This window comes from Erythrolamprus reginae, chromosome 4 (genome assembly GCF_031021105.1).
Source record: "Erythrolamprus reginae isolate rEryReg1 chromosome 4, rEryReg1.hap1, whole genome shotgun sequence".
Lineage (NCBI taxonomy): Eukaryota > Metazoa > Chordata > Lepidosauria > Squamata > Dipsadidae > Erythrolamprus > Erythrolamprus reginae.
Window position 1 is genome coordinate 22,665,647 of NC_091953.1, and position 20,988 is coordinate 22,686,634.

Here is a 20,988-nt window from a genome sequence, read left to right on the forward strand (position 1 = left end):
CTCACGACTCGCTTCTTCAGACGGTTGCCCACCGGGTTAATTCTCGTCGAGCTCTTTTTTTTCCCTCCCTTGCCCGCCACGCACTCCTTCGCCCCTCCCACCCCAACAGCGATTGGACTTCTGGGAAACGTGGATTTTTCTACAGAGGAACATCTCTTCTCCGGACTGGAAGGTGGAAGTCGAGTGGACTACAATTCCCAGCGTGCCAGACCGGCCATCTCGTCATCGTGCTGCCGTTAAAAACTTTCCCGAGCCGTGATTGGACAAATCGCCCGAAACCTCAGAAAGCTGCTGCGTCAGGGATAGTGGGGGGGGGGGGGGGGAAGAGTCTCTAGGAAATGTAGTCACAGAACAGTACTGTATTGTATTGCATTGCATTGCACCCGCTAAGACCGCAGGGTCGTAGAAAAGGCTGTAAGTATTCAACTGGTCGTCGCTAGCGGTAAAAGGAGCAGTAGGCAAGACTTTAAGGGGGGGCGGAGCAGAAAAGGCCTGCTGGGTTAGACTATCAGATTATCAGGCTAGACGCGGCTGTGGGAAGGGTAGGGCAGCTACGTTCCCTTCTCCGTTCCAGCAAAGTTGCCAGCCAACTGCTCCGACGGCGCGAGAGAGGAACAGACGATGCGAAGGTGGGGGGGGATTCCTGCTTCATGAGTCCCCCCCCCACCCACCTTCGCATCGTCTGTTCCTCTCTCGCGCCGTCGGAGCAGTTGGCTGGCAACTTTGCTGGAACGGAGAAGGGAACGTAGCTGCCCTACCCTTCCCACAGCCGCGTCACTCGGAGCCCCCTTTTACTTCCTGCTTGGAGCTCGTGTCGGTGCCTTGCAGCTACGTTCCCTTCTCCGTTCCAGCAAAGTTGCCAGCCAACTGCTCCGACGGCGCGAGAGAGGAACAGACGATGCGAAGGTGGGGGGGGGGATTCCTGCTTCATGAGTCCCCCCCCCCACATTCGCATCGTCTGTTCCTCTCTCGCGCCGTCGGAGCAGTTGGCTGGCAACTTTGCTGGAACGGAGAAGGGAATGTAGCTGCCCTACCCTTCCCACAGCCGCGTCACTCGGAGCCCCCTTTTACTTCCTGCTTGGAGCTCGTGTCGGTGCCTTGCAGCTACGTTCCCTTCTCCGTTCCAGCAAAGTTGGCAGCCAACTGCTCCGACGGCGCGAGAGAGGAACAAACGATGCGAAGGTGGGGGGGATTCCTGCTTCATGAGTCCCCCCCCCCACCCACCTTCGCATCGTCTGTTCCTCTCTCGCGCCGTCGGAGCAGTTGGCTGGCAACTTTGCTGGAACGGAGAAGGGAACGTAGCTGCCCTACCCTTCCCACAGCCGCGTCACTCGGAGCCCCCTTTTACTTCCTGCTTGGAGCTCGTGTCGGTGCCTTGCAGCTACGTTCCCTTCTCCGTTCCAGCAAAGTTGCCAGCCAACTGCTCCGACGGCGCGAGAGAGGAACAGACGATGCGAAGGTGGGGGGGGGGGATTCCTGCTTCATGAGTCCCCCCCCCACATTCGCATCGTCTGTTCCTCTCTCGCGCCGTCGGAGCAGTTGGCTGGCAACTTTGCTGGAACGGAGAAGGGAACGTAGCTGCAAGGCGCCGACACGAGCTCCAAGCAGGAAGTAAAAGGGGGCTCCGCGGCTGTGGGAAGGGTAGGGCAGCTGCCGGGCTCCCGCGGTGCGCCCTCTTGTGGTCACCCGGCGCCCTCTTGTGGTGACCCGAGTATAAGCCGAGGTCGGGTTTTTCAGCCCATTTTTGGGGCTGAAAAACTCGGCTTATACTCGAGTATATACGGTATAATACAGATCTAATAATTAAAACTAAAAACCCATATTTTAAAAAACATGCAGACAACATACCATACATAAACAATATAGGCCTGGGGAAGTTATGTCAGTTCCCCGATGCCTGACGGCAGAGGTGGGTTTTAAGGAGTTTACGAAAGGCAAGGAGGCTGGGGGCAGTTCTAATCTCAGGGGGGAGCTGGTTCCAGAGGGTCGGGGCCTCCACAGAGAAGGCTCTTCCCCTGGGACCTGCCAAACAACATTGTTTAGTCGACGGGACCAGGAGAAGGCCAACTCTGTGGGACCTAATTGGTCGCTGGGATTCGTGCGGCAGAAGGCGGTCCTGGAGATATTCTGGTCCGATGCCATGAAGGGCTTTATAGGTCATAACCAACATTTCGAATTGTGACCGGAAATTGATCGGCAACCAATGCAGACTGCGGAGTGTTGGTGTAACATGGGCATACCTAGGGAAGCCCATGATTGTTCTCGCAGCTGCATTCTGCACGATCTGAAGTTTCCGGACACTTTTCAAAGGTAGCCCCATGTAGAGAGCATTACAGTAATCGAATCTCAAGGTGATGAGGGCATGAGTGACTGTGAGTAGTGAGTCCCGATCCAGATAGGGCCGCAACTGGTGCACCAGAACTATATTAAAGGCAACGTGAGATGAAATAGTCACCCCCCTCCCCCAAATCTCACCTTTCAGGTGGGAATGCACTTTTATTAACCCTGGGCCTTTTTTCATAGCAGAACCAGGAAATCAACATTCCTGAATATGTACATTCTGCCTTACCTTGACCTGAATTAAATTGCTCATGCATAAATTTTATTACTGGTGCCTAATAAGATATTGGCAACATTTTTATTGTGCTGTAATAGAGTTGCTGTGAAAAGGCCATCTCTTGTTCAGATCACTCTTTTGCCACCAACGTAAGGATTCTTTAGATCGGGGTTCCCCAACTTGGCAACTTTAAGACTTGTGGACTTCAACTCCCAGAATTCTCCAGCCGCTTTCTGGAGAATTCTGGGAGTCGAAGTCCACAAGTCTTGAAGTCGCCAAGTTTGAAGACCTTTGCCTTAGATGAATTGCCCTTCACATGTCCACCACGCATGGTAGGGATTGGAATAACACATGCTAACCACATCATTGGTAGCTCTGCCCATATATAATTTATAGGTCAAAGGCTCTAAAAATAAATCTGCTTGAATTGGTTTTGCTTTTAAGTTGCAAACTTGACCATTCTCAAATACCAATATCAGTGTGACGGTCAGAGTGTACGATAATGGTGGAGGGTATGGTGAAGTTCACTTCCTCATCAGGCATTTGGGGTAAGTGATAGAAATTAGAATAGCATTAGATTTATTTTCATTTGATTGATTTTCCATACCTTTCTGATCCTTTTCTTGCATTTCATATGATTATTAAATAAAGATTTTCTATTTGATTCATAAACACTGGATCTACATTGAAGTGCTTGCCTCGGACCTTGAGTAAATCCTAAAGACTGTTCAATGAGGAATTGCAGGGTTTGATCTGTGTGTGCCTATGTGTATATTTATAAAGCCCTTCATGGCACCGGACCAGGATACCTGCGAGACCGCCTTCTGCCGCACGAATCCCAGTGACCGGTTAGGTCCCACAGAGTTGGTCTTCTCCGGGTCCCGTCGACTAAACATTGCTGTCTGGCGGGACCCAGGGGAAGAGTCTTTTCTGTGGCGGCTCCAAACCGCTGGAATCAGCTCCCTCCAGAGATTAGGACTGCCCCCACCCTCCCTGCCTTTCGTAAACTCCCCAAAACCCACCTCTGTCGTCAAGTGTGGAGGAACTGAGACATATCCCCCTGCCTATGTAGTATTTGTGTATGATAGGATTGTATGCATGTTTTTAATATATTGGGGTTCCTTGTTTTTAGACTTTTAAATGTATTATCGTTACTTTTAGATTTTAATTATTAGATTTGTCATCATGTACTGTTTTTATCACTGTTGTGAGCCGCCCCAAGTCTCCGGAGAGGGGTGGCATACAAGTCTAATAAATCATAATCAAATCATAATCATATATGGCTACTGCTCTCAACAAAAAAATGAAAATTTCTCCTATCTGCCCTTTTAGCTTTGAGAAATAGTGCAGTAATTACAATATATGTTGCTATTCAGAGGCTGAGCTCTAAACACTTCTAAGCTCAGGAAAATCTAACGTGATTTCCAGGAAGTTGACTGACTGCCTATTCTGTGATATCTTCACTCACCAGTTCACTTGTAAATTGAATGCATACAAATTATTAAATAATTGACATAACATGTCATCCAAGTTGAAATTAACTGTGCAGAAGATGAATTTGCATGCGAGAGAGACATATGCAGCAAAGCATTGGTATCTTTAAATTTAGTTATTCCTGAATTGAGAAATAAAGCTGGTAATTGTTCCCAGCCTGGTTTTTAGTTCTGTGGATATTGGCTTTTTCGTGGGGTTTTATTTATTTATTTATTTATTGGATTTGTATGCCTCCCCTCTCCGTAGACTCGGGGTGGCTAACAACAGTAATAAAAACAGCATATAACAATCCAATATTAAAGCAGTTAAAAACCCTTGTTATAAAACCAAACATACATACAGACATACCATGCATAAAATTGTAAAGGCCTAGGGGGAAAGAGTATCTCAGTCCCCCCATGCCTGGCGGCAGAGGTGGCTTTTAAGAAGCTTACGAAAGGCAAGGAGGGTGGGGGCAATTCTAATCTCTGGGGAGAGATGGTTCCAGAGGGCTGGGGCCGCCACAGAGAAGGCTCTTCTCCTGGGTCAATTCAATTCAATTTATTGGATTTATATGCCGCCCCTCTCCGAAAACTCAACATTGTTTAGTTGATGGGACACAGAGAAGACCCACTCTGTGGGACCTAACTGGTCGCTGGGATTCGTGCAGCGGAAGGCGGTCCCTGAGATAATCTGGTCTGGTGCCATGAAGGGCTTTATAGGTCATAACCAACACTTTGAATTGTGACCGGAAACTGATCGGCAACCAATGCAGACTGCGGAGTGTTGGTGTAACATGGGCATATTTGGGAAAGCCCATGATTGCTCTCGCAGCTGCATTCTGCACGACCTGAAGTTTCCGAAAACTTGCTTGAATAGAGATGATTGTTAAACTAAAACTTGCAGAAAGCAACTCATCTCACTATAATTATGGCTTAAAAATAGCATTTTCCTCCCTGGTATTAGAAATGCTGGGAATTGTGTATCAGTTATAGCCATTGTAGTCCCAGCTCACATGAAAATTGGTTGATGAGGGATTTTACAAGGTAAATAAGGCAGAAAATTATGATGATCCATGCTCATCAGCTGATGGCTACTTTTCCTGCTCATCGCTAATGAATGACAGATTAAAAATAGCAAGCAACCTACCAGCTACTGCCCTGAAATCACCCTGACTTAAATTGTGTGTCGGTAGCAACATTAACTGACCTGATTGTTGATTTTGTAGGCTGAGGCAGTCCTTTTTCATATATAGATGTACTTTCCTGCTGAGTCAAAGATGGGTGGAAAACAAATTTATTATTTATTTATTTATTTTGTCCAATACATAATTGAAGAGAAAGATATGTAATAATATAAGTAAAGAAAAGAATAGAAGAAAAGATATAAAAGTATAGGTGAACATATTAGAAAGGAAGAAAACATAAATGAGATAAGGAGAGACAATTGGACAGGGGACGGAAGGCACACTGGTGCACTTATGCACGCCCCTTACTGACCTCTAAGGAACCTGGAGAGGTCAATCGTGGATAGTCTAAGGGGAAAATGTTGGGGGTTAGGGGTTGACACTACTGAGTCAGGTAATGAGTTCCACGCTTCGACAACTCGGTTGCTGAAGTCATATTTTTTACAGTCAAGTTTGGAGCGGTTAATATTAAGTTTGAATCTGTTGCGTGCTCTTGTGTTGTTGCGGTTGAAGCTGAAGTAGTCATTGACAGGTAGAACGTTGCAGCATATGATCTTGTGGGCAATACTTAGATCGTGTTTTAGGCGATGTAGTTCTAAGCTTTCTAGACCTAGGATTGATAGTCTGCTTTCGTAGGGTATTCTGTTTCGAGTGGAGGAGTGAAGGGCTCTTAAGTGAAGTATCTTTGGACATTTTCAAGGGTGTTGATGTCCGAGATGTGGTATGGGTTCCAGAAAGATGAGCTGTATTCAAGGATGGGTCTGGCAAAAGATTTGTAGGCCCTGGTGAGTAGCGTGAGATTCATTTTCTCTGTGCGCTCCCGATTTGAAAATACAGAGATATGATGATGTCTAAACCATTTCAATATAAGAATAAAGCTGCAAATAATAAAGACAATTCAGATCAATCTTTAGTGGGTTTTAAACAGACTTGACAGGAAGTGGAAAGCAGAAAGCCTGGGGGTCTGCAAGAGTTCTTGATATATTGTCTGTTTAAATATGAGAGATGCATGGAGGAAAAACTAAAACATTACACATGGAACTTTTACTTGCTTTTTCTTTGCACCTTAAAAGGCCTTAAGAGAATCTGCAGCCCAGAAAGTGTTATGGGTCAAAACCAATGCAGCATCACTAGATAGTAAAGAGTTACCTTATTTGAAGAAGTAGCTATTTTAAATATAGCTGTGGGGAAATCTCAACTGTAAAAACAGTTCAAATATCTTTCCCAGAATCTTATTTTTGCTTCCAGGCAATGCATCAACAGTTATTCTTAAATTGGAGATGACTTTCTGTTTGATGATATCTAAAATTAGGTTTACAGGCTTGATTTACTGGCCAAGATTAAAATCGGTAGAGGATACGAAGCTACCAACATCGCTAGCCTAGTGTTATCTGCTTAGCTCCTGTGCATAAATTACGAAACGGGTATGGATTTTTCTCAGGACAAGGCAATTCTGAAAATTAATTGTTGACAGTTGCTAGATTAGCCAGCATTAAATTTCAAGAAACCTTAAACACGTCACAAATCTAAGACCTTGCTGTACTGTCATGCATTTGAAGAAGGAAAAGCTTTGTCTCAGGCCAGCAATTGTAATACTCTCTGCATGAAACTGATTTTAAAAGATAATTTGTTTTAAAATGCAGATGAAAAGATACCATCACACGTAATTTTAAGGACTATATTATCTCTTCCTGTACCCATATTCTTCAAGTTATGATGGTCTGTTTAATGATGGTTTATTTATTTATTTATTTTATTTATTTATTTTGTCCAATACACAATACATATTGGAAGAGGATAGACATGAGGTATTATATATAAAGAAAGGATATAAAAGTAGAGGAGAAGATATATGAAAGGAAGAAAAGATATATGAGATAAGGAGAGACAATTGGACAGGGGACGAAAGGCAGGCTAGTGCACTTATGTACGCCCCTTACTGACCTCTTAGGAACCTGGAGAGGTCAATCGGAGATAGTCTAAGGGAGAAATGTTGGGGGTTAGGGGTTGACACTACTGAGTCCGGTAATGAGTTCCACGCTTCGACAACTCGATTGCTAAAGTCATATTTTTTACAGTCAAGCTTGGAGCGGTTAATATTAAGTTTGAATCTGTTTGCGTGCTCTTGTGTTGTTGCGGTTGAAGCTGAAGTAGTCATTGACAGGCAGGACGTTGCAGCATATGATTTTGTGGGCAATACTTAGATCGTGTTTTAGGCGTCGTAGTTCTAAGCTTTCAAGACCTAGGATTGATAGTCTGCTTACGTAGGGCATTCTGTTTCGAGTGGAGGAGTGAAGGGCTCTTCTGGTGAAGTATCTTTGGACATTTTCTAGGGTGTTGATGTCCGAGATGTGGTATGGGTTCCAGATAGATGAACTGTATTCAAGGATTGGTCTGGCAAAAGTTTTGTAGGCTCTGGTGAGTAGTGTGAGATTGCCGGAGCAGAAGCTGCGTAGGATTAGGTTAACATAATCTTGCATGTCTGAAAATACATATACTGTATTCTGTTGTCTCCTTTGTAGCTCAACAAACTGGGAAGGTCCCTTCTGAACTGCTTGCTTCTTTCTCCACTCTGGGCTAACTGACCATTTCTAATCTCTTCAACCCAACTCCCAGATATCATTGCAGCCTGTTGCTAGATATATCCAAAACAGAATATGTCATTTATACACTTCCTTATTTTTCTTATTTTGGATTCATTTTTGCTCAGAGTATTTATGAAAAGCCACAAATTGTCCAATTTTAGTGTAACTTGGCCTTGTCTTGAATATTCCAACAAGTGGGAAAGATTAGATAGATATATTACAGTAAGTAAATACATTGAAGTATTAAAATAGTTGCTAGATTATGAAATTATTCTAAAGTTCTATAACTGCGTCCTGTAAAATCTGCAGTTCTGTGCTGTCTATAGTATCTAGTTTCTCTTTTCACACCTTTTTCAAAAGATTTGCTGAATCATTCTGGGTGAGAATAGAACAGCCTCAGGAAATATATGACCGTAAAAGTAGGTTACTTTAATATTCTGGGGACTACACTTGGATATGACAGGACGCTGGCAGTTATTTGCAGATGACATAGAGCTGGAAGAGATAGTTAATACAGTGATACCTCATCTTACAAATGCCTCGTCATACAAACTTTTCGAGATACAAACCCGGGGTTTAAGATTTTTTTGCCTCTTCTTACAAACGATTTTCACCTTACAAACTCACCGCCGCTGCTGGGATGCCCCGCCTCTGGTCTTCCGTTGCCAGCGAAGCAACTGTTTTTGCGCTGCTGGGATTCTCCTGAGGCTCCCCGGACTTCCATGTTTTTGTGATGCTGCAGGGGAATCCCAGCATCGCAAAAACGAGTGCTTCACTGGCAACGGAAGTCCGGAGGTGGGGTTTCCCACCGAAGGGAGCATCAGTGAAATGGCAGCATCGCAAAAACACCGAAGTCCTCGAAACCCCACCTCCGGACCTCTGTGTTTTTGCGATGCTGCAATTTCACTGAGGCTCCCCTCGCTGGGAAACCCCACCTCCGGACTTCTGTTGCCAGCGAAGCGTCCGTTTTTACACTACTGGGAATCCCCTACTGGGATTCCCCTGCAGCATCACAAAAACACAGAAGTGGGGTTTCCCATGGAGGGGAGCCTCAGGGGAATCCCATCAGCGCAAAAACAGGCGCTTCGGCTGGCAAAAGGGGTGAGTTTTGGGCTTGCACGCATTAATCGCTTTTCCATTGATTCTTATGGGAAACATTGTTTTGTCTTACAAACTTTTCACCTTAAGAACCTCGTCCCGGAACAAATTAAGTTTGTAAGACAAGTTATCACTGTACTTTTGAGGTTAAAGACTGAGATAAGCTTCACTCATGCACTAATATGAACAGACTGGAATTTTACAATAGAAATGTAAAGTTTGCATCACAAAGTCTAAGATGCGGGGGATCTGGCTTGGCGATACAGGTAGTTCTGATCTTACAGCCATAATTGGTGTCATAAGTCATTGATGTGGTAAAGTGAGTCAAACCTGATTTTACAACATTTTTTTACAACTTAATGACCAATGGTGGTCATTAAGTGAATCAGAAGCTTCCCTAATGGATTTTTTTTGCCAGTTTTTCTTTTTACTTGGCCAAAAATCAACTCTAAAGATTGCAACTCGTGATTATGTGACCTCAGGCCACTCACATGTTATAACTTTGAGCTGATTGCCAAGCACCTGAATTGTGATCATGTGGCCCCTGGCTTCATCTCCCTTTCCACCAAGCATCTCTTCCTGAGAGGGAAACACCCATGCTTCTTAATGTGGCGTGATGTGTGCTCACTTGTCTCATTAGTCAGCAGACTAACCAGGGTCTAATGTAGTGATTCTCAACCTGGGGGTTGTTGTGGTTAGCTCTGGCCCAGCTCCTGCCCCAAGGACTGTGGATGTGGGGGAGACATCCACATGCTGCAGGCCTGTTTTGCCCCCGGTGGAATCTGATGATGAAGGCTCCTCTGACCAAGAAGACATGAGTGACAGGGAGGAGGAGAGTGTGGCAGACAGCTCAGAAGGAGATCAATTATCTAGCTCCTCCTTGGATTCAGAACAAGAGTTAATGATACAGCCACGCATGTGGAGAGCGATGCATAGGCAGCAACAACTGAGAGATTATTATCAAAGAAAATGAGGCCACCTGTGGTTGGGTGGGGCTGTGGTAATTAGTGAGGCTGCTGTAAATAGCAGCCTGTGGGTTTGGCCATTGTGGAGGATTATCTGATCGTTGTGTTTCGTGACTGCTTTACTGACTTTGACTTTTTGTGTGCTGATTTTTCCCCGCTTTGAAACTAAACCAGGGCAAAGTGTGTTTCACTTTGTGAAAGAAGAAGGACTGTGAATTGCCTCACAGCTGCAAGCTAAGTATCACAGAACTGATAAGGGACTTGTACAAATTACCAGTTTGTTTGGAGACGAGTGCTCTTGGCTATACCAAAAGAGGGCTTGGTTTAAGTGAACTTTCATTATAAAGAACATTGTTTTGGATTTTCAAACGTGTGTGTGTCTGAAATTTGTACCTGTGAATTTTTGGGAGGATTCTACCAGACAGCCCGACAGAACAGGGGTCAGGACCCCTTTGGGGGTCGAATGACCAATTTCACAGGGGTTGCTTAAGACCATGAGAAAAGACAAATTTCCCATGGTGTTAGGAACTAAAGCTTCTTTTCTGGCGCCTTGGAACATATTTTTACATTCCGACCAATCAGGCATTTACAGTAGGGTTGTCCCTCTGGCCTTCCTGCCAATCAGCTTAAAGCTCTGTTGGGAGAATTGGCGCTAGACTTATGGTAGGGGGTCACCACAACAGGAGGAACTGTATTAAGGGTTCACGGCATTAGAAAGGTTGAGAACCACTGTTCTAAAGAAAATAAAAGGAGGTAGAAATTGATCCTAAGTTATCCATCTCCCAGATTGCAGAGGAATGCTATTGCTATCAATAAATGCTCAGGTAATCTAGTTTATATGAGCCAGGGTGGCCACAGTAGGTAGAGTGCTGTACTGCAGGCCAGTAGGTCAGCAGTTCAAATCTCATCACCGGCTCAAGGTTGTATGTATCTGTGTGTGTGTGTGTGCATGAGCATATATATATTTCAGTGTCTTCCACTTTAGACATTAAATTTCTTCTCCAACATAATAATCTCCATGTGTAAATGATGGTTTTTAAAACAGGAAGAAGTTTTAAAGAGGAATAGTTCTTGTGATAGATTTTCTTTCAGTTTAGATGCTAATGGCATTAATGGGATGAAAGGTTTTCTTAGATTGTATTAGTCCATTTAATTAAAAATAGGATAAACCACTCTCAAGCTATTCATTCTGCTGAGTGATTCTGTATTGGTGAACTAAAGTCTTTGATTTGATGATGTGGTTATCTAGCTCATAAAATCCAGAAGCTATCATATGTCTCTAAAGAAAGGATGTTTTCTTACTGCATAATCTAAATAGAATGCATTAATTTCTTTTATATAGCATATTGATTAATGCACCTTTAAAAATATCCATATTCTGGACATTCATAGCATTAAAAGAATTGTCAATATGTGGAAGATGTTGTACTTGGACTGACTAAAGTAAAATGTTGTGAGCATAGAAAAATAGCAGTCATCCATCCAATTTCCTACTACTGTAGTATTTCTGCAGTATATAGAGAAATAGGGGCACAGTGTTGCAGCTCATTGGTGATAGTGCAAGTAGGAATGTCTATCTAGGTCCCCAGCAGTCGGGTTTCAGGCCCAGTTACAGCACGGAAACTGCTTTGGTCGCGTTGATGGATGATCTCTGGCGGGCCCGGGACAGGGGGTTATCCTCTGTCCTGGTGCTTCTTGACCTCTCAGCGGCTTTCGATACCATCGACCATGGTATCCTTCTGCACCGGCTGGAGGGGTTGGAGGTGGGAGGCACTGTTCTACAGTGGTTCTCCTCCTACCTCTCCGGTCGGTCGCAGTCGGTGTTAGTGGGGGGTCAGAGGTCGACTCCGAGGTCTCTCCCTTGTGGGGTGCCTCAGGGGTCGGTCCTCTCCCCCCTGCTATTTAATATCTACATGAAACCGCTGGGTGAGATCATCCAAGGGCATGGGGTGAGGTATCATCAGTACGCTGATGATACCCAGCTTTACATCCCCACCCCATGTCCAGTCAACGAAGCAGTGGAAGTGATGTGCCGGTGACTAGAGGCTGTTGGGGCCTGGATGGGTGTCAACAGACTCAAACTCAACCCGGATAAGACGGAGTGGCTGTGGGTTTTGCCTCCCAAGGACAATCCCATCTGTCCGTCCATTACCCTGGAGGGGGGGAATCATTGACCCCCTCGGAGAGGGTCCGCAACTTGGGCGTCCTCCTCGATCCACAGCTCACATTAGAGAACCATCTTTCAGCTGTGGCGAGGGGGGCGTTTGCCCAGGTTCGCCTGGTGCACCAGTTGCGGCCCTATCTGGACCGGGACTCATTGCTCACAGTCACTCATGCCCTCATCACCTCGAGGTTCGACTACTGTAATGCTCTCTACATGGGGCTACCTTTGAAAAGTATTCGGAAACTTCAGATCGTGCAGAATGCAGCTGCGAGAGCGGTCATGGGCTTACCTAGGTATGCCTATGTTTCACCATCACTCTGCAGTCTGCATTGGCTGCCGATCAATTTCCGGTCACAATTCAAAGTGTTGGTTATGACCTTTAAAGCCCTTCATGGCACTGGACCAGAATATCTCCGAGACCGCCTTCTGCCGCACGAATCCCAGCGACCGATTAGGTCCCACAGAGTGGGCCTTCTCCGGGTCCCGTCAACTAAACAATGTCGGTTGGTGGGCCCCAGGGGAAGAGCCTTCTCTGTGGCGGCCCTGACCCTCAGGAACCAACTCCCCCCAGAGATTAGAACTGCCCCTACTTTCCCTGCCTTCCGTAAACTCCTTAAAACCCACCTTTGTCGTCAGGCATGGGGGAACTGAAACACTTCCCCCGGGCATGTACATTTTATGTATGGTATGTTTGAGTGTGTGTGTGTTTGTTAGCAAAATGGGGTTCTTTTAAATATGTTAAATTATATTTGGATTTGTTATAAATTGTTGTGTTATGCTGTGAGCCGCCCCGAGTCTGCGGAGAGGGGCGGCATACAAATCTAAATAATAAATAAATAAATAAATAAATAAATAAATAAATAAATAAATAAATAAATAAATAAATAAATAAATAAATAAATGTTTTGGAACAAAACATTGGGCTGCAAATATTTAAAAAAAATATTATACCCCGTGTGATTATTGTATAATTCTAATATTTTTGGGGGAACTGACAAAAATGGATTTGAATTCCATATTTTGCTTTCCATCTGGAAAGCAAACATGGAATTCAAAGTTATTTTTCTCTTAAGCTTTAATTTTGTAAATCTTTATTATGGTTATATCTCATATTTATTATGACATGTAAACTAACCTAGGCATGTCCATCCTGTGGACCATATGTGGCTCTAGATATAGCTAGTAATATGGCTCCATAATAATAATTTTAAAAATGTATGTTATATATATACAGTAACTATGCTACACAGTATATTTTATATGCATCCCAAGGCAATTCTTCTTCCCTCAGTGTGGCCCAGGCAAGTCAAAAGATTGGATAATAATAAACTAACCTCTCCATATGATGCTATGTCTTATCATGGACCATCCTATTGTGTATTCTGTTACAATTTTGAAAATGCTATTATCCTATGGTGGTGTTTATAATTCATTTAAATTTTCCAGAAGCACAAATAAATAATCTTACAGATGCAACTTATTTTCAAATCATGGCATCAAAAATGTATGGAAAAATGAATAACCTACTCAAGAATAGGCTGAAAGGCATTTAATATCATGCCTCTTTTTAATATTAAGAGTGTTTTGCAATGTAACTCTATATGATCTAATTTGCCTTGAAGAAAATAAGAATAAAAAAACCCATTAAGTTTCTTGCCAGTTTCTTTTATAGTGCATTTGACTTCTATACAGCATCTGGATTTACAATTGAAAGAACTCAAAGTAATTTTTAAAATTGTTCAAAGAAACGTTAAGACAACAAGTGCTGTATTTAAAGACTATTCAGCAAATAAAAAGAAGAGATTGATTACAAAGCTGTTTGCATTCTTCTTCTTAGATAAGCTGTGGGAGGCTATTAGAAACACATTCAACTCTTACCTATTGTAGAATTCAGTAACATTAATTCTGCACAATGAGGTTGAAACATCAGAGTTGGTCCTTTTTCTATAAATTTTTTTTGGTTGAAGGAAATGTAAAAATTACTATGGATAAAGTGGTTCTCCATCTAAGCCTTTGTAAGGATCTTCCACATCTATACTGATTAATATGTATTTTTATTTATAGCATATGATGTTAAGGTTGTTTTGAGAAATCCATGGTGAGAGTTACAGTGATTAAGTGATTATATGAAGAACTATTTCAATAGTTAAAATTCAGGAACAATAAAAAGTATTTACAGTAATATAAACGTAAAACATCCTAAACTCAAACTCATCTGTGATTACATGGATATCACAATGAAGTGTTGCTTTCTTTGGGTACAATGTGGAAGAGATTTACCATGTCCTTTGTGTCTGTGTTTTTTTTTAATTTTTCAGTTGAGCCTACAGTTCTGTGATTTTATTCGAATAACCTCCCTCTCCTTAGTTTCTTTCAATGATAAGAAGGACCAGGGGACACAGGACAGCAGTGTTCCAATATCTCAAGGGTTGCCACAAAGAAGAAATAGTCAACCTATTCTCAAAAGCACCTGAGTCTAGAACAGAAGCAAAGGATGGAAACTAAACAAGGAGAGAAGCAACTTAGAACTAAGGAAAAATTTCCTGACAATTAATCTGTGGAAGAGCTTGCCTCCAGAAGTTGCGAATGCTCCAACACTGCGAGTTTTTAACAAGCTGTTGGACAACCATTTGTCTGAAGTAGTGTCAGGTTTCCTACCTGTTGTGGTTGGCTCTGGCCCAGCTCCTGCCCCAGGGAATGTGGAGGTGGATGCAGGGGAAACTTCAACATGTCACAGGCCTGTGTTATTGCCGACAGAGTCAGTTCAGAGTTTAGTTTCCTCGGACGAAGAAGAAGGTGGGAGTGACTCGTCAGAGGGTGGCTTGGCACACAGCCCAGACAGTCAATCTCCCTTATCTTCCATTGATTCGGATGAAGACGTTTTGGACCCACGCAAGTACAGAATTATGCATAGAAGAGACTAAGTAAGGACATATTACAGGAGATAAGAGCGACCACCTGTGTTTGGGTGGGGCTCCAGTAATGTGGGTTTGGCCGTTGTTGAAGAGTATCTGATCGCAGTTCATCAGGAATCCTGGGTTGCTGTTGCTTTTGCACGCCTTTGAAAACAAAGCAGAGCAACGTGTGTATGTCTGTGTGTGTTTGTGTGTCTCACTTCGGACGAAGGGGTGTGAAGTGTCTTCACAGCTGCTAGCTAAGTACTTAATGACTGCTTAAGGGACATTGTACAGACTACCTGGTTGTTTTTGGGAAGAGTGCTCTTTGCAATACAAAAAGAGTGCTTAGTTTATTTTGAATTTTGTGATAAAGAACATTGTTTTGAATTTCCAAACGTGTGTGTGTGTGTGTGTGTGTCTGAAATTTGTACCCTTGAATTTTCGGGAGGCTCCTACCAGAGAGCCTGACAGAACACTGCCTAAACAGGGGGTTGGACTAGAACAGTGATTTTCAACCTTTTTTGAGCTGCGGCACATTTTTTACATATACAAAATCATGGGGCACATTGAGCGGGGGGGAGTGGGTGGGGGCTAAAAAAAGTTTGGACAAAAAAATTCTCTCTCTCTCTCTTCCTCCCTTTCGCTCTGTTTCTCTCCCTCTTTCTCTCTCTTCCTTCCTTCCTCTCTCCATCCCTCTTCCTTTCTCTTCCTTCCTTCCTCTCTCTTTTGCTCTTTCTATCTCTCCCTCCTTCCCTGCCTCTCTTTCTCTCTCTCTCTCTCTCTCTTGCTTTCTTTCTCTTTCTCTTTCTCTCTTGCTTGCTTTCTCTCTTTCTTTTTCTCTCTCTTGCTTTCTTTCTCTCTCTCTCTCTTGCTTTCTCTCTTGCTTGCTTTCTCTCTCTTTTTCTCTCTCTCTTGCTTTCTTTCTCTCTCTTTTTCTCTCTCTCTTGCTTTCTTTCTTTCTCTCTCTCTCTCTTGCTGAGCTTCGCGGCACACCTGACCATGTCTCGCGGCACACTAGTGTGCCACGGCACACTGGTTGAAAAACACTGGACTAGAAGACCTCCAAGGTCTCTTCCAATTATGTTGTTATTATTGTTAAGGTCAGCCAAGCTTGCTAGGAAGCCGGGGGGGGGGGGAGTGAAAGAAAGATATGAGGTGGCAAATCTTCTTTAACAAAAACCTACTTTAAACTTAAGAGCACTATAAAAATAAGAGTATAAAAAGTTTTGGGTATACTATAAGGTCATATCTGGAACTGAGAACATTTGTCTTTCATTGGATCTTTGAAGGACATTTCCCACCACTGAAAAGGCAGTGTGTTTTTATTTATGTATTTGTTCGTTCATTCATTCATTCATTCATTCATTCATTCATTCACTTTCTTACTTTCTTACTTTCTTATTTACTTATTTTATTTGTCAGTCATGTATAGGATAGTAATTTATATAAACATAACATAGAAAGTAATGATAAAAGAAGACAATAGGACAGGGATGGTAGGCGTAGTGATGCGCTTATGCACGACCCTTACAGACCTCTTAGAAAAGGAGAGAGATCAACTGTAGACAATCTAAGGTTAAATATTTTGGGGTTTGGGGAAGAAACAACAAAGTCAGGTAGTGAATTCCAGTCATATTTTCTGTTGGAGCAGTTTTAATTTAGTTTGAGTCTATTGCATGCTTGTGTGTTGTTGCAGTTGAAGCTAAAGTAGTCATTAATAGGAAGGACATTTTAGTATATGATTTTGTGTACTCTGGTTAGATCAGTTCGGAGGCGACGTAGTTGTAAATAGTCTAATTTCAGTATTTCAAGTCTGGTGGAATAAGGTATTTTGTTGCGAGAGGAGGAGTGGAAGGACTCTTCTTGTGAAATATTTCTGGACCTTCTCACTTGTATTAATGTCTGATATGCACCGTGGGTTTCATACAGGTGAGCTGTATTCTAGAATTGGTCAGACAAATGTTTTGTAAGCTCTGGTTAGCAGTTCGATGTTACCAGAGCAGAAACTAGGTCAGGTTAGATTGACAACTCAATGCTTTTTTGGCAATGTTGTTACAATGGGCTCTAGGACTTAGGTAATTGGATATGAGTACTCCAAGGTCTTTGACAGAGTGAGGGTTGTTTACAAATTCATTTCCTCCAAGTATATATTTAATATTCTGATTCTTTTTACCAATGTGTAAGACAGAGCATTTACTGTTTGAGATTTGAAGTTGCCAGTTGTTAGACCATTCTGCTACATGGTCAAGATCCTTTTGAAGGGTAGCAGCATTGTCGGTGGTATTAAATAGTTTAATATCATCGGGAAAGAGAAATCCTTAATAATCCAAGAACAATCCATAATAATCCAAGAATATTCCTGGATCAGACCAAATATCATTCAATAAAACTGTCTTCCTTCAATAAATAACCTACATGAAATTTATCTACAAGGTACGAGGAGAATGCTATCTTCCATTTGGTTGTTGTATTGAAATTTCTAGTCCTCTTGCTAGATAATCTCTGTGTGTGGTGGGAATGATATAGTCATTCTCACTTAAATATATTCAGTTTGTAAATATCACTGCCTAAACAGCTCTTGAATTCATTGTAAGTGGATGTTTCCCTTCAGATAAGCCCATATGTTCACCATCTGCAATGCAATATAAACATTTTTATTCATCATTTTAGGTATAAAATTTCTACATTGCTTTTCCTTTCTTCAAAATTTCAAAGCAGAGGTTTCGTGACCAGCTTGAAGGAGCATATATAGATACTGAAATAATTACAGCCATCAGAGATTACCTTGAAAGCTGTATACAGTTGCTATAAATGAAACTGACCTGAAAAGAAAATATATGGATTATAAGTGTTGTTGCACTGTACATTTCATATGGCAATGTATTGGAAACCACTTGATATTTTTTTGATGGGATGTAGTATATTATTATTATTTATTGGATTTGTATATCACCCCTCTCTGGAGACTCTGGGCGGCTAACAACAATAACAAGACAGAATACAATAATAATCCAATACTAAAAACAATTAAAAACCCATTATTATAAAAACCAAACATACAGACAGACATACCATGCATAAAATTGTAAAGGCCTAGTATAGTAATGCTGTAAATAAATAAGAAATGCTTACTCCTGGGCACAATCATAGCTACTTCAACAATTCTAATTTTTTAAAAATTAAACATAGCCGATCAAATTCTGTGATACTGGGCATCTGAGTTTATTTTAAATAGTTTTTCTTTGTTTGCAGCCAATGAGTCATCAGGCAAAGCATTGTCTTGCTTTTAAGAAGTTATCTGTGGAGCATATTAGTTATCTGTGGAGCATTTGAGCTAAAGAGTAATTTTAATTTTGTTTTCTTCTTTTCACTTCATTAACCTTTCTTCCCATTACATTCTTAATTCCTTGATAGTAGAGGTTTCTTTTAGTTGCTACATGTTGTTCTTAAGAGCAAACACTTAATGAATGTAAAAGTGTTTTCTTGTTTTTTCATTGTCATTCAATGGATTTTTAAAATGTCTATTTTAAGCCAACTTTAGGGAGCAGGAATCTTGAAAGTATACTGCTCAAAAAAATAAAGGGAACACTCAAATAACACATCCTAGATCTGAATGAATGAAATATTCTCATTGAACACTTTTGTTCTGTACAAAGTTGAATGTGCACAACAGCATATGAAATAGATTGTCAATCAGTGTTGCTTCCTAAGTGGACAGTTTGATTTCACCGAAGTTTGATTTACTTAGAGTTATATTGTATTGTTTAAGTGTTCCCCTTATTTTTTTGAGCAGTGTATATACCTCCTCTTAAAGAGTATATTTAACAGATCTAACAGAGTCGGAAGGGACCTGCAGGTCATCTAGTCCAACCCCCTGCCCAAACAGGAGAACCTACATCTGCCTCTATCTGGGATTGAACTCACAATCTCCTGATTGTGAGGCAAGAGCTCCACCTCTAGGCCACAGCAGACAAATCAGTTCTCAATAATTGTGTTGGTTTAAGGGCCCTACAACTTGCTATTTTACAAACTGCTAGATTATATGCTACCCACCCTGTTACGATATTGCATCATCATATGCTGTTAATTTATCCTGAAGGGTATGGTGGTGGCTCAGCAGTTAAGGATGCTGAGTTGTCAGCTGGAAAGTGAAAGCCTGAGTTCAAGACCGGTGTGCTGTGCAACGTGTGAGCTCCCGTTACTTGCTTCAGCTCCTGCCTACCTAGCCCTCAACCAATGCAATTTAGAATAGATAAATAGATACAGTGATACCTCATCTTACAAACGCCTCATCATACAAACTTTTTGAGATACAAACCCGGGGTTTAAGATTTTTTTGTCTCTTCTTACAAACTATTTTCACCTTATAAACTCACCGCTGCCGCTGGGATGCCGCGGCTCCGAACTTCCGTTGCCAATGAAGCACCCGTTTTTGCACTGCTGGGATTCTCCTGAGGCTCCCCTCCATGGGAAACACCACCTCCGGACTTCTGTGTTTTTGTGATGCTGCAGGGGAATCCCAGCAGAGGAATCCCAGCAGCGCAAAAACAGGTGCTTTGCTGGCGATGGAAGTCCGGAGGTGGGGTTTCCCAGCAAAGGGAGCCTCAGTGAAATCGCAGCATCGCACAGAGGTCCGGAGGTGGGGTTTCGAGGACTTCAGTGTTTTTGCAATGCTGCGATTTCACTTATGCTCCCTTCGCTGGGAAACCCCACCTCCCAGACTTCTGTTGCCAGCGAAGCACTTGTTTTTGCGATGCTGGGATTCCCCTGCTGGGATTCCCCTGCAGCATCACAAAAACACAGAAGTCCAGAGGTGGGGTTTCCCATGGAGGGGAGCTTCAGGGGAATCCCAGCAGTGCAAAAACGGGCACTTCAGCTGGCAAAAGGGGTGAATTTTGGGCTTGCACGCATTAATCGCTTTTCCATTGATTCCTATGGGAAACATTGTTTCGTCTTACAAACTTTTCACCTTAAGAACCTCGTCCCGAACCAATTAAGTTTGTAAGACAAGGTATCACTGTACTATATTGGTGGGAAGGTAACAGTGTTCCATATGTCTCAGTGTATATAGTCATGCTGGCTACATAACCATGGAAATATCTTCGGACAATACTGGCAGAAATACACTGCTCAAAAAAATAAAGGGAACACTTAAACAACACAATGTAACTCCCAAGTAAATCAAACTTCTGTGAAAATCAAACTGTCCACTTAGGAAGCAACACTGATTGACAATCAATTTCACATGCTGTTGTGCACATTCAACTTTTTACAGAACAAAGTATTCAAGGAGAATATTTCATTTGTTCAGATCTAGGATGTGTTATTTGAGTGCTCCCTTTATTTTATTTTTGAGCCGTATATATGCTAAGCATTTTTAATGTATGTCTTTATAATTGTAGCAACACTGTTCAAATGGGACAATCCTATTTTTTTTTAAGTAAAACATGTTTTAATTTGCAAATGTTTAGCATTTAGAAAACAATGAAGTCCTAGTTAATTATGCATTCTAATACTTTAGCCTTCCCACTCATGAGGCTTTTAGATGTGATTTTTCCTGGGAGATTGCTGAATGAGAAATGCTGTAATTTAATAGACCGAAACATAGAAGAATGATGGCAGAAAAAGACCTCCTGGTCCATCTAGTCTGCCCTTATACTATTTTCTGTATTTTATCTTAGGATGGATATATGTTTATCCCAGGCATGTTTAAATTCAGTTACTGAGGATTTATCTACCACGTCTGCTGGAAGTTTGTTCCAAGCATCTACTACTTTTCCAGTAAAATAATATTTTCTCACGTTGCGTCTGATCTTTTCCCTAACTCACCTAACTTCAAACTAAGATTTGAAGGGCAGTAGGCTGAGAAAGAGTATCATAATAATGTAGAGCTATGAGCTGGTCAAAGATTCAATGCTTAAGAAACAAATGAATTAGAAACCAATAGGAGGCAATAAAATATTTAGGATAGTTACTTGCAGCCCAACTCAATTTCAGAAAGCTGTTTTGGGGGAAAACAGGAGGAGAAAGGAGTATAGAGTGTATTCATCACTTTGAGTTAAA

At 42.1% G+C, this 20,988-nt stretch overlaps 1 protein-coding gene across 1 annotated transcript in view; it reads left to right on the top strand.

The window, feature by feature from the left end:
* FGF9 (fibroblast growth factor 9) overlaps window positions 1-20,988 on the top strand; it is a 69,072-nt gene that overhangs the window by 46,717 nt on the left and 1,367 nt on the right. The gene's annotated exons all lie outside the window — the stretch shown is intronic.